This window comes from Muscardinus avellanarius, assembly GCF_963383645.1.
Source record: "Muscardinus avellanarius genome assembly, chromosome: 1".
Classification (NCBI taxonomy): domain Eukaryota; kingdom Metazoa; phylum Chordata; class Mammalia; order Rodentia; family Gliridae; genus Muscardinus; species Muscardinus avellanarius.
In genome coordinates, this window is record NC_137786.1 from 145870634 (window position 1) to 145883169 (window position 12536).

Below are 12536 nucleotides of genomic sequence, written 5' to 3' on the forward strand. Positions count from 1 at the left end.
CTTCTGGATTATGCTCCTTCAGATTTTTGCCTCTTACATCATTCTACTTTCCAGGCATCCAAAGATCCATCTATTCTCATATCTCACCTATCAGTTCATCTTCAACCAGCCTAATATACAGTACTCTCTATGCCTAACTCCTGAAACAACTGATTTAGGTAAGGTTGCCAGGGACTCCTTAATTCTCAAACCCAACACCCTGTTTCTACCACCCTTACCTCTCGCCCCACTTTGAATTCCCCTAGCACTCCCCAGTTAGGGATAGCCAAATGACAGAGTTCTGATCATTGAGACGTAAAGGGGGACTTCTTGTAAAGCTTTGCAGTCAGCCTTAGCTACTTAATGAGGGTCTCTGCAACTCAGTGAGATCCTGTTTCAAAATAAAGAATAAAAAAGAGGGCTGGAGGAGTAGCTTGGAGGTAGAATGCCCGTGTTCCATCCCAGTATCACACACACACACACACACACACACACACACACACACACACAGAGTTTCATCTCACTGGGCAGAGTGGTTCATGTCTGTAATCCCAGTACGTGGGGGCTGAGACGAGAGCATCGTAATTGTGAGGCCAACCTCAGCAACTAGGTGAGACCTTGTTTTAAAATAAAATATAGCATTGGGGGTATAGCTCAAAGGTAGAAACCCCTGGGTACCAAAAAAGTCTAAAATAGCTGTAAAATATATTAAATAACTAGATTATATATATCATCAGATGGAATGAAAGCTCAAGATGAACTAAACTGAGTTGTAAGAGATGAAGTTACGGCTAATTTCCATTCCTGAGGCAGTAAATTGGAGACGTGTCAAACAGACATAAGAGGAAGAACTGATCCAGATGATAACCAACATGTACGTGTGATTTAAATATGTGTACACTGCAATAAACTATGCAGGCTCATTCAGACACAACATTCACGTGACTCAGAGCGTTTGTGAGAACTATATATGCAAGTGGGAACTGAATCTTCTTTTTTTTGTAGTACTAGGGATGGAACCCAGGGGCATTCTACATCCAAACTACATCCCCAGCCCTATTTATTTTCTCTTTCTTTCTTTCTTTCTTTCTTTCTTTCTTTCTTTCTTTCTTTCTTTCCTTCCTTCCTTCCTTCCTTCCTCCCCCCCCCGCCTCATTATTTCCTTATTTATTTGCTATACTGGGGATGGAGCCCAGGGGCATTTTACCTCTGATCTATACTCCCAGCCCTATTTTTAAAGTATTTTTTAGTTTTTTGAAATAGGGTCTCACTGAATTGTGAAGTGCCTCGCTAAGTAGCTGAGGCTGTCCGTGAACCATTCTCCAGTCTCTGCCTTCCAAATGCTGGGATTACAAGCATGTGCCACTATGCCCTGCCTATTCTTTATTTTGAAACAGGGTGGCTGTCCGTTAACCCGGATCCTCCTGTCTCAGCCTCCCAAATGCTGGGATTAAAAGCATGTGCCACCATACCTGGATTCAGGTTGCTCTTTCTAATGAAGTGTTGCTAGATATACAGTGTAGTATAAGCTAAAGTCACTTCCTTTTAAAAGGAATTATCATTCACATAGAATAAAGGAATATGTGGAATAAGGAGTAAGTAGTAAGTGGTTAGGGCTAAATGGAAAAAAATGCATGTTTGTCCATTGAAACCTGGGAGTAAGGTTATTTCCAAATCAGAAACCACAGCTGCAGTTTTCCAGTGCCCCTGTACATAGGCAGCCCTGGTCACACTGGGAACAGCCTATGGTGCGAAAGGAACAGCAGTTCATCTTGCAGGAGGTACTCCTTTAGGAGTTCTCAGAGCCCAAGAATTTAGCGCTGAATACTATAATCCCAATACTTGCTGAGACAGGAGAACTGCAGGTTCCAGGCCAGCCTCAACAACTGAGCAAGGTCCTCTGCAATTTAGTAGGGCTCTGTTTCAAAATAAAATATAATAAAATAAAATAAAGCTGAGGGTGTAGTGCATGTCCCTGGATTCAGTCTCCAGTACCACACACACACAAAAAAAATTAGCTCTGATAAGGCAAATAGATTCCATTTTGGGAGACTTCCAATCAGAAGTCACCAACATCTGAGAAAGCTTAGAACTGGAAGCAAGCCAGTTCTTTCTTTCCTCTCCTGCAATAATATTGATTTTGAGGCATCTTTGTGAAGCAAAATTTTCTAAATGTTTTTGGGTTTGTGATTAGAGTATACTGTGCTCCTATTTTCACAGTTCGAAATTTCCACAAAATCACTTTCTTTAATGATCTTGAAATTCATTGTGGTGATTTATGTCTTGACCTTTGAGGCACTTAATTTCCAGTGATGGGAAAAGTGAGGTAAGGAAAACCCAGAGCAATCAATCACTGAGTTAGTCACCCTCAGCAAAACTGTCAATTTGATAGGTAAAAATTTTATATCATTGACTTAAATTTGCATCTTTTTGATTACTAGTGTGCTTGAGCATTTTTCAGTGCTTAATGGCCATTTATATTTCTTTTCTTGTTTTAGTACTGGGGATTGATGGTGCTTGGTCTTCCTTTTTTTATTTTTTTGTGCTGGAAATTGAATGTAGGGGCATTCTACCTCTGATCTACACCCCCAGACCTTTTTATTTTTTAGTTTGAAACAGAGTCTTGCAGCTGGGCATAATAGTGAATGCCTGTAATCCTAGTACTTGGGAGACTGAGACAAGAGGATTGCAGGTCTGAAGCCAGCCTTGGCAACTTAGCGAGACCTATTTGAAATAAAAAGTAAAATGGGGCTAGAGTATAACTTAGAGATAGAATGCCTCTGGGTTCAGTCCCCAGTCCTCTCTCTCTCTCTCTCTCTCTCTCTCTCTCTCTCTCTCTCTCTCTCTCTCTCTCACACACACACACACACACACACACACACACACACACACACACAAACGGAAAGCATCTCACTAAGTTGCTGAGGCTGGTCTTATACCTGCACTCCTCATGTTTCAGCCTCCCAAGTGCTGGGACTACAGATATTTGCCACCACACCTGGCTTGGTCTGTATTTCTTTGAAATCCTTATGTGGTAATTGTTTAGGCTCGCTCTTCCTCATCCTCTAAGGCATTCAGAAATAGTCTGGCTTTGCTACACTCCTCTTTTCTTTCTTTCTTTTTTTTTTTTTTGGTGGTACTGGGGGGTGGAACCCAGAGGCTTTCTACCTCCAGGCTATACTCCCAGACCTTTCTTATACTTTATTTGGAAACAGGGTCTCACTAAGTTGCTGAGAGCCTCACCAAGTAGCTGAGGCTGGCTTCGAACCCGTGCGATCCTCCTGTCTCAGCCTCCCAAGCGCGGGGATTACAAGCATGCGCCACCACGCCCGGCTGCTACACTCCTCTTGACCACATCAAACCACATGTAGGTACATCTTCCTTTGCCTCCCCTCCCCTTTCATTGTCTTCTTCCCCTCTCCTCTCCGTCTTCCTTTTTCTTCCCCTCCCCTGTCCTCTTATATTCCTGTTATATTCTCATTCTTCACTTTACTGAGTTATGAATCCAAGTCTTGTGTACACGCATCTGGAACAAAACTGAATTCTTCACCTCAAGAGAAGTGAACAATATATATACATGTAATCTACTACTCAGGTGGCTGAGGCAGGAGTACTGAGAGTTTGAGGGCAGTCTATGTAATTTAATGAGACCCTGTCTCAAAATAAAGAACTGGGTAGCTGAGCATGGTGGCATGTGCCTGTAATCCCAGTACTTACGTGGCTGAGACAGGAGGATCACAGATTCAAGAACAGCCTCTGCGCCTGGTGTGGTGGTGCACGCTTGTAATCCCCGTGCTTGGGAGGCAGAGACAGGAGGATGGCGCAGGTTCGAAGCCAGCCTCACTAAGAGACCCTGTTTCCAAATAAAATATAAAAAAATAGATCTGGGAGTGTAGCCCAGAGATAGAAAAAAGGGTTCCCATCCCCAGTACCACCCCCCCCAAAAAAAAGCCTCTGCTAGTAGTTAGCTTCTCATCAAGCGAGTGAGACCCTGTCTCATATAAAATAAAAATAAAATAGGGCTAGGGTTGTATCTTAGAGGTAGAATACTTCTGAGTATTCAATCTCCAGTACCCAAAATAAATAAATAAACAGTCGTGCATGGTGGTGCTCACCTGTAATCTTAGTACCTGGGAGGGTGAGACAGGACTGTAGGTTCGTGACCAGCTTCAGCAATTTAGTGAGGCCCTCAGCGACTTAGTGAGACCCTGTTTAAAAATAAAAAAGTGAGGCCAGGAGTGGTGGCGTACACATGTACTCCCTGCACTTGGCAGGTAGAGACAGGAAGATTGCTCAGGTTCAAAGCCAGCCTCACTGGTTTTAGAGACCCTGTTTCCAAGAAAAAATAAAATAGGTCTGGGCAGTATAGCCCAGAGGTAGAAGGGTTCCATCCCCAGTATCACCAAATAAATAAATAAATAAATAAATAAATAAATAATACAATAATAAAATAAAAATAAAAAAGTGAAATAGGGCAGGGATGTAGCTCATAGGTAGAATGCCCTGGGTTCAATCCCTAGTACCACAAAAATGAATAAATTAAATTAACTAAGTAAAAAAGTTGGGGATGTAGATCAGTGGTAGAGCACTTGCCTAGCATGTACAATTCCCTGGGTTCAATACCCAGTACTGAAGAGAGAGAGAGAGAGAGAAAGAGAGAGAGAGAGAGAGAGAGAGAGAGAGAGAGAGAGAGAGAGAGAGAGAGAGAGAGAGAGAGAGAGAATTGGACAACAAATTTTGTTTTTAGCTTTCCAGCCTTGAAACTACCAGAAACACACTGGGAGGAGGTAAGAAAGGTTGTTGAGTGAGTTAGCCCACTGAATCTGTCACACCGTACCTCTTTTATATTCTTGTCAGTTCGGTGGATCTCACTGTTTGAGTCTCTAGCTCTTTCCCCTTAACCATATGCTTTTGTTTTTTCTTGTGGGTCTGGGGATGAAACCCAGGGCCATTTGACCTCTGAGCTACACCCCCCTGCCCTATTTTTTATTCTTTATTTTGAAACAGGGTCTCACTGAGTTGCAGAGGGCCTCACTAAGTAGCTGAGGCTGTCTGTGAACCGCGATCCTTCATTCTCAGCCTCCAAAATGCTGGGATTACAAGAGTGCACCACCACGCCTGGCTCTACCACATGCTTTTATAACTATCTGATAGTCTTCCTAAGTATTATCTGTTTGTTCCTTTTGCTTCCCTTCATTCATATGACATACATGCTGTACAAAGACAGTGCCTGACAGAGATGAACTAAGTACTTAATTTTTTTTGTGTGTGGTACTGAGGATAGACACCAGGGGCATTCTACCTCTAAGCTACATTCCCAGCCCTATTTTTTATTTTGAAACAGGGTCTACCTGTTTCAAAGAGACTAAGTAGACGAGACTGTCCACAAACCTGCATCCTTATATCTCAGCATCCAAAGTACTGGGATTACAAGTATGTACCACCATGCCTGGCTGCAATCCACCTGCCTTAGCCTCTCGAGTACTAGTATTACAGGTGTAGGCAAGCACAGCCGGCTCTCAAGTACTTTTTTTTTTTCTTTATTTGTGGTGCTATAGATTAAACCCAGGGACATTCTAACTTTGAGATACATCCACAATCCTAATTTATTTATTTTTATTTTATTTATTTATTTATTTATTTATTTATTTATTTTTGCACTACTGGGGATGGAACACAGGGGCATTCTACCTCCATGCTACACCCCCAGCCCTATTTTTTATTTTTTATTTTGAAACAGAGTCTCACTAAATTGCAAAGGGCCTCACTAAGTAGGCTGAAACTGGCTATAAAACGCGATCCTCCTGTAGCAGTCTCCCAAATGTTGGCATGATTTATTTGGGAGACTGAAACAGGAGGATTGCAGATTCCAAGCCAGCCTCAACAAAAACTGGCCGTGAAACACGATTCTCCTGTTTCAGTCTCCCAAATGCTGTCATTTGGGAGACCGAAACAGAAGAATTGCAGATTCCAAGACGAACTCAAGTTAGTTGGCCCTCCTCACACCAAAGCTGTGGTGGCACATGCCCGCAATTCTAGCTAGTAGAAAGGGTGAGACAGGAAGATAGGACATTCAAGGCCAGCCTGCCAACTTAGTCTAAACACACACACACACACACACACACACACACACACACACACACACACACATACACACACACACACACGAAGTTCTGTGAAAGCCAGGCACGATGACGCACAATTGTAATGCCAGTACTTTGGAGGCTCAGACAGGAGAATCTTAACTGCATTGCCAGCCTCAGCTACTACTAAGTGAGGCCCTCTGCAACTTAGTAAGAACCTGTTTCAAATTAAAGAAAAAAAAATAGGGTTTGAGGTAGAGCTTGGATGTAGAATGCCCCTTGGTTCCATCCCCAGTACAGCATTAAAAAAAAAAAAAAGAAAAAAGAAAAGAAAAAGTACCAAGGAGTTCGAGTCCAGGGTGGGAGAAGAATTGGCCAACTGTTTCCCACCTCTTGTGCAGGGGTACGCCAGGAAAAACGGGAGTTTTTTCTTCTTTCTTTCTTTCTTTCTTTCTTTCTTTCTTTCTTTCTTTCTTTCTTTCTTTCTTTCTTTGTTTTTGGCAGTACTTGGGTAGGATCCCAGAGGCATTCTACCTCCGAGCTATGCCCCAGCCTTATTTTTTTTTTTGAAACATAGTCTCACTTAGTTGCAATGGGTCTCTCTAAGTAGATGAGGCAGTCTGCGAACCTGCATCCTTATTTCTCAGCCTCCCAAGTACTGGGGTTACAAGTGTGCACCACCATGCCTGGCTACTATCCAGTCTAGCCTTTCAAGTACTAGGATCACAGGTGTGGTCCAGCATGCCCGGCTCTTAAGTTTTTATATATATGTATATATTTTTTGTGGTGCATTCTAACTCTGAGCTACACCCCCATCCTAATTAATTAATTAATTAATCAATTTTTGCGGTACTGGGGATGAAACCCTGGGGCATTCTATCTCCGCACTACACTCTCAGCCCTATTATTTATTTTTTATTTTGAAACAGCATCTCACTGAATTGAGAAGGGCCTCACTAAGTGGGCTGAAACTGTCTGTGAAATGTGATCCTCCTGTTTCAGTCTTTCAAATGCCAGCATTTGGGAGACCGATAAAGGAGGATTGCAGATTCCAAGCCAAGTTAGCAACTCCCTCCTCACACTGAAGCTGTGGTGGCACATGCCTGCAATTCCAGCTAGTAGAAAGGGTAAGACAGGAAGATAGCAGGTTCAAGGCCACCCTGGGAAACTTAGTCTCGAAATAAAAATATAAGCCATGCGTGGTGGCCCACACTTGTAATCCCAGCATTTGGGAGGCTGAGACCAGAGGATCATGTTTTGTGGACAGCCTCAGTTACTTAGTGAAGCCCTCTGCAACTTAGACCCTGTTTCAAAATAAAGAATAAAAAATAGGGCAGGGGTGTAGCTCGGAGGTCAAATGCCCCTGGGTTCCAACCCCAGACCTGCAAAATAAATAAATAAATAAATAAATAAATAAATAAATAAATAAATAAGTTCTGAGGAATCCAGGCATGGTGGTGCATGCTTGTAATGCCAGTACTTGGGAGGCGGAGACAGGAGGATCTTAATTGCCTGGCTAGACTCAGCTACTACTAAGTGAGGCTCTCTGCAACTTAGTGAGAACCTGATTCAATTAAAGAACAAAAAATAGGGCTTGAAGTGGAACTTGTATGCAGAATTCGCCTTGGTTCCATACCAAGTACTGCAAAAAAAAAAAAAAAAAAAAGTACCAAGGAGCCCAGGATGAGGGAATAATTAGCTACTGTCCTCCACCACTCTTGTGCAGGGGTATCCCAGAAGGAAGAACAAGAATTTCTTTCTCTGCTTTTCCTTTCTTGTTTTTTGTTTTGTTTTTGTTTGTTTTTGTTTTTGTTTGTTTGTTTTGGCAGTACTTGGGTTGGATCCCAGGGGCATTCTTGTTTCTCAGGCTCCCAAGTACCGGGATTTAAAGCGTGCACCACATGCCCAGCTGCAATCCACCTTTCTTAGCCTCTCAAGTATTAGGATCAAAGGTGTGGGCTAGCACCCCTGGATCTCAAGTCTTTTTTTTTTTTTTTCTATTTGTGATGCTAGAGATGAAACCAAGGGGCATTCTAACTCTGAGCTACATCCCAATCCTAATTTATTAATTTATTTGTTGATTGATGTTTGTGCTAGTGGAGATGGAACCCAGGGGCATTCTACCTCAGCACTATACCCCCAGCCCTATTTTTATTTTGAAACAGGGACTCACTGAATTGGGAAAGGCCTCAGTAAGTAGGCTGAAACTGGCCGTGAAACACGAAATGCTGGCATTTGGGAGACTGAAAAAGGAGGACTGCAGATTCCAAGCCAGCCTCACCAAGTAAGCAACTCCCTCCTCACACTAAAGCTGTACGCACATGTCTGCAATTCCACCTAGTAGAAAGGTTGAGACAGGAAGATAGCACGTTCAAGGCCATCCAGGGAAACTTAGTCTCAAAAAAAAAAAAAAAAAGTTCTGGGGAATCCAGGCATGGTGGTACATGCTTGTAATACCAGTTACTTGGGAGGCTGAGACAGGAGGATCTTTACTGTGTGGCCAGCCTCAGCTACTACTAATTGAGGTCCTCTCCAACTTAGTGAGAATGTGTTTCAAATAAAAGAACAAAAAACAGGGCTTGAAGTGGAGATTGTATGCAGAATGCTCCTGGGTTCCATCCCCAGTACTGAAAAAGAAAAAAAAGAAAGTACAAAGAGACCGAGCCGAGCCCAGGGTGAGGTAAGAATTGGCCAACCATTCCCCACCTCTTGTGTAGGGGTACACCTGAAAGAAGAATAAGAGTTTTTCTCCGCTTTTTCTTTCTTTTTTTAATTTATTATTTTTATTTTTTTGTTTTGTTTTGTTTTTTGGCAGTACTTGGGTAGGATCCCATGGGCATTCTAACTCTGAACTATGCCCCAGCCTTATATTTTATTATTTTTTTATTTTCAAACATGTTCTCACTGAATTGCAAAGGGCCTCTCTAAGTAGATGAGGCAGTCTGTGAACCTGCATCCTTATTTCTCAGCCTCCCAATTACTGGGATTACAAGTGTGTACCACTATGCCTGGCTGCAATCCACCTGTCTTAGCCTACCAAGTACTAGGATCACAGGTGTGGGTCAGCATGCCCGGCTCTCAAGTCCTTTTTTTTCTTTTTTCTTTGTTGTAGTGCTAGGGATGAAACCAAGGGGGATTCTATCTCTGAGCTACACTCCCAATCATAATTCATTCCTCCCTCCCTCTTCCTTTCTTTCTTTTCTTTCTTTCTTTCTTTCTTTCTTTCTTTCTTTCTTTCTTTCTTTCTTTCTTTCTTTCTTTCTTTCTTTCTTTCTGCGCTACTGGGGATGAAACCCAGGGGCATTCTACCTTTGTACTTCACCCCCAGCCTTATTTTTTATTTTGAAACAGGGTCTCATTGAATTTGGAAGGGCTACCAAGTAGGCTGAAACTGGCCATGAAACACGATCCTCCCGGCATTTTGGAGACTGAAACAGGAGGATTGCAGTTTCAAAGCCAGCCTGGACAAGTTAGCGAGGCCCTCCTCAAACAAAAGCTGTGGTGGCACATGCCTACAATCCCAGCTAGTAGAGAGGTTGAGACAGAAAAATAGTGGTTCAAGGCCAGCCTGGGCAAGGTAGTCTCAAAATAAAAAAATAAGAAGTTCTGGTGACTCCAGGGATTTTGGAACAGGCTTGTAATGCTAGTACATGGGATGCTGAGACAAAAGAATCTTAAGATGGTGGAAAGCCACAACTACTACTAAGTGAGTCTCTCTGCAACTTAGACCCTTTTGTAAAATAAAGAACAAAAAATCAAGCTTGAAGTAAAGCCTGGATATAGAATGGAACAGGGTTCTAGCCCTAGAACTGCAAAAAAAAAAAAAAAAAAAAAAAAAAAAAAAAAAAAAGTACCAAGTAGTCCTAGCCCAGGGTGGGCAGAAAATTGCCCAACTGTTCCCACAACTTGTTCTGGGGTACCCCAGTAAGAAGAATGAGAATTCCTTTCTCTGACTTTTTTTACTTTTTTAGATCCTAGGGGCATTCTAACTATACCCCCAGGTCACTTTATATTATTTATTTTGAAACAGGGTCTCACTGAATTTCAAAGGGCCTCTCTCATTAACAGAGGCTGGCCGTGAAACAGGAGGATTGCAGTTTCAAAGCCAGCCTCTACAAGTTAGCAATGCCCTCTTCAAACAAAAGCTGTGGTGTCACATGCCTGCAATCCCAGCTAGTAGAGAGGTTGAGACAGAAAAATAGCTGGTTCAAGGCCAGAGTGGGCAAAGTAGTCTCAAAATAAAAAATTAAGAAGTTCTGGTGAAGCCAGGGATTTTGGAACAGGCTTGTAATGTCAGTACATGGGAGGCTGAGACAGAAGGATCTTACAATGGTGGCTAGCCACAGCTACTACTGAGTCTCTCTGCAACTTAGACCCTTTTTAAATATAAAGAACAAAAAATAGAGCTTGAGGTGGAGCCTGGATATAGAATGGAACAGGGTTCTAGCCCAAGTACCGCAAAAAAAAAAAAAAAAAAAAAGTACCAAGTATATCTAGCCCTGGGTGCACAGAAAATTGCCCAGCTGTCCCCACCACTTGTTCAAGGGTACCCCAGTAAGAAGAACGAGAGTTCCTTTCTGTGATTTTTTTTCCCGTTGTTACTTTTTTTTTGGAAGTGCTGGGAGATTGGATCCCAGAGGCATTCTAAGTCCTTGCTACACCCCCAGACCTATTTTTTTTTTTATTTTGAAACAGGGTCTCACTGAATTTTGAAGAGCCTCTCTCACTAACAGAGGCTGGCCATGAAATGCGATCCTTCTGTTTCAGTCTCCCAAATGTCAGCATGATTGCAGATTCAAAGCCAGCCTCGACAAGTTAGCAAGGCCCTCCTCACACTAAAGCTGTACGCACATGTCTGCAATTCCACCTAGTAGAAAGGTTGAGACAGGAAGATAGCAGGTTCAAGGCCATCCTGGGAAACTTAGTCTCAAAATAAAAAAATAACTAGAAGTTCTGGGGAAGCCAGGCTTGGTGGTACAGTACTTGGTGGAATGCCAGTACTTGGGAGGCTGAGACAGGAGGATCTTTACTGCATGGCCAGCTTCAGCTACTACTAAGTGAGGCCCTCTGCAACTTAGTGAGATCCTGTTTCAAATTAAAGAACAAAGAATAGGGCTTGAGGTGGAGCTTGGATGTAAAATGCTACTGGGTTCCATCCCCAGTACTGCAAAGAAAGAAAGAAAGAAAGAAAGAAAGAAAGAAAGAAAGAAAGAAAGACCACCAAAGAGATCAATCCCAGGGTGAGGTAAGAATTGGCCAACCGTCCTCCACTACTCATGCAGGAGTATCCCAGGAAGACAAAAAAAAGAGTTTCTTTCTCTGCTTTTTCTTTTCTTTTTTTTTTGGGGGGGGTACTGAGGGTGAAACTCAGGGGCTTTTCTACCTCCAGGCTATACTCCCAGACCTATTTTTTATACTTTATTTGGAAACAGGGTCTCACTAAGTTGCTAAGAGCCTCACTAAGTAGCTGAGACTGGCTTCAAACCTGTGCAATTCTCCTTTCTCAGCCCCCCAAGTGCTGGGATTACAAGCATGCGCCACCACGCCCGGCCTTTTTTTTTTTTTTTCTTGTTTTTTTATGACAGTACTTGGTTTGGATCCCAGGAGCATTCTACCTCTGAGCTATGCACAGCTTTATTCTTTTTTCTTTTTTTTTTTTTTAAAGATGGTTTCACTGAGTTGCAAAAGGCCTCTCTAAGTAGATGAAGCTATCTGTCACGTCCCTAAGGCTCCGTCCTGCAGAGCCCTGGGAAAGAACACACAAATGCCGAGTCTGTTGATGATACTTCCTTCCTTTAATGCGCACAGCAAGCAAATATATATCAGTATCATAACCCCTCCCTCATCACCCCACCAACCCCAAGCTTCCCACAGCTAGGGCATGCACATTTCTAACCCTCTCATAGGCGGGCTGGTGGTAGCATGAGGCGCTGTGTCACTGATCATCTGTAGGGTGCCTGATAGGGCTCACTGCGCAGGCTCAGGGCACTGCCAGCCTCGTGAGCCTTGTGACTTGGCAACATGCCTAGGCGCCATCTTGAGCCACTGCCCCATCCCGGTCAACCGAGCAGGCCCCGACAGCTATCCACGAACCTGCATTCTTATTTTTCAGCCTCACAAGTACTGGGATTGCAAGCATGCACCATCATTCCTGGTGGAAATCCACCTGTCTTAGCCTCTGAAGTATTAGATCCACAGGTGTGGGCCAGCATGCCCAGCTCTCAAGTCTTTTTTTTTTTTTCCTCTTTTTTGTGGTGCTATAGATGAAACCCAGGGCATTCTAACTCTGAGCTACACCCACAATCCTAATTTATTTATTTATTCATGTTTGCACTACTGGGGATTCTGCCTCTGAGCTACAGCCCCAGCCCTGTATCACTGTATTGCGAAGGTCTTCACTAAGTAGGCTAAAACTGGCCATGAAATGCTATCCTCCTGTTTGCTGGCATTTGGGAGACTCAAACAGGAGGATTG